At 38.0% G+C, this 1,999-nt stretch overlaps 1 pseudogene; it reads right to left on the bottom strand.

Moving 5' to 3' along the window:
- Positions 1-365: 365 nt before the first annotated feature.
- On the bottom strand, positions 366-897 carry LOC100610806 (ras-related C3 botulinum toxin substrate 1-like; annotated as a pseudogene).
- Positions 898-1,999: the final 1,102 nt, after the last annotated feature.

Genomic DNA, 1,999 nt, shown 5'->3' with positions numbered 1-1,999 from the left:
TTTCTTGGATATGACACCAAAAGCACAGGAAACTAAAGAAAAAATAGGCAAAATTCTTGAACTTTTTTTTTCAATTTTAGGACTACATTTTAATAGAATGTGAATCTAAACTCCACATTTACAACAAGAAAACCCTTAAAATTACTGATTGATTCAAAATGCTTTTATGGAAAAAATGATTTGTAACAAAAACTCGGTACTGGGTGCAAAGGCTCCACAGGTTTTTGTGTGCTTTGGAGTTTTTAGTCGTTGTTTTGTTTTGTTTTTTATTTTGTTTTGTTTTGCTGTTTTTTAACAAAAGTTCCAGTGACAGGACCAAGAACAAGGGGCTCGGATATCGACAAGAGCAGGCATTTTCTCTTCCTCTACTTCAAGGGAGGTCAGGAGAAAACGGCTTGCATAGCTTCATCAAACACTATTTTGAGGCCTGGCTGAACACTCCAGGTATTTTACAGTACCTAAACCCTGCCGTTAGGTGATGGAAGTCTGCTTCTTCTTCTTCAGTGTTTCAGTCTTGTATTTCTCTCACTAAGATCAAGTTTAGTTCCCACAAGGATGATGGGAGTGTTGTGACAATGGTGCTGCACTTCAGGACACCACTTGGCATGGACATTTTCTAATGACGCAGGACTCACAAGGGAAAAGCAAATTAAGAATTCATCTGTTTGTGGATAGGAACGGGGGTGGGGGTCATAATCTGTCCACCTGTGTAATCTTCTTGTCCACTTGTATCTCATACACCCAGATTCACCGGTTTCCCATTTAACATAACACTGGCATAGTGATTGTCAAAGACAATAGGGATATATTCTCCAGGTTGTAGAGCTGATCACTGATGAGTTGGTAAGTTTTCCCTACAGCTCCATCTCCCACCACCACATACTTGATGGCCTACATCTCAGCCGCTGGTTGGGCTGCCTACGGCAGAAATAGTGGGCTCAGGGTGCTGCGGGTGGGGCACAGATGCAGGCTACCAGCACTGGATGCCTGGCCACTATTGGCAATGCCTCACCCTCCTCCAGCTGGAAGCAGAAGCCCAGCAGCTTCCGTCAGACAAAGCTGAGGGAAACTGCCCAAGAATAATTTTAAATGTCTTTAAATCAAAAGACTATATTAACAAAGTAAAAGGGCAATGTACACAATGAGAGGAAATATTTGCAACTCGTGTATCTAATATGAGATTAATATCCAGAATATATAGAGAACTCCTAAAACTCAACAGCAATAAAAGAAAACAAATAACCTTATTCAAAAATAGACAAAGGATTTGCATGGACATTTCTCCAAAGGAGACATACAAATAGCAAAGATATTCAACGTTATTAATCATTAGGGAAATGCAAGTCAAAACTGCAAGATAACACTTCACTTCCATTAGGGTTGTTAATATTAAAAAGAAAAAGAAAATAACAAATATTAGTAAGGAAGTGGAAAAGTTGAAACCCTTGTGCACTGCTGCTCAGAAAGTAAAATAGTATAGCCACTGTGGAAAACAGCATGGCAGTAACTTTGAAAAATCAAAAACAGAGTTACCATGTAATCCAGTGAATCCATTTCTGGCAATATACTCAAAAAAATGAAAGCAGGGACTTTGAGAGATATTTGTACCCCCATGTTAATAGTAGCATCATTCTAAATAGCTAAAACATAGAAACAACCCAAGTGTCTATTGAGTACTAAATGGATAAGCAAAATGTGGTACATGCATACAATTGAATATTATTCAGCCTCAAGGAGGTAAATGCTAATACATGCTACAACTTGGGTGCACCTTGAGGACATTATGCTAAGTGAAATAAGCCAGTTACAAAGAGACAAATACTTTATGATTCCCCTTATAGGAGGTGTCTAGAGTAGTCAAATTCATAGATACAGAAAAAATAGTAGTTGTCATGAGGCAGAAATTTAAAATAATAATAATAATAAGTACTGCATTTATTCACTCCAAGAAAAGTAAAAGCTAAGGCCCAGAATGTGGCAAGGCAAAGGTTAAAAAAAA

The sequence above is a fragment of the Pan troglodytes genome, chromosome 5 (assembly GCF_028858775.2).
Source record: "Pan troglodytes isolate AG18354 chromosome 5, NHGRI_mPanTro3-v2.0_pri, whole genome shotgun sequence".
Taxonomy (NCBI): Eukaryota; Metazoa; Chordata; class Mammalia; order Primates; family Hominidae; genus Pan; species Pan troglodytes.
Note: the sequence above shows the minus strand (reverse complement) of the source record. Positions and strands in the feature narration are given on the sequence as shown.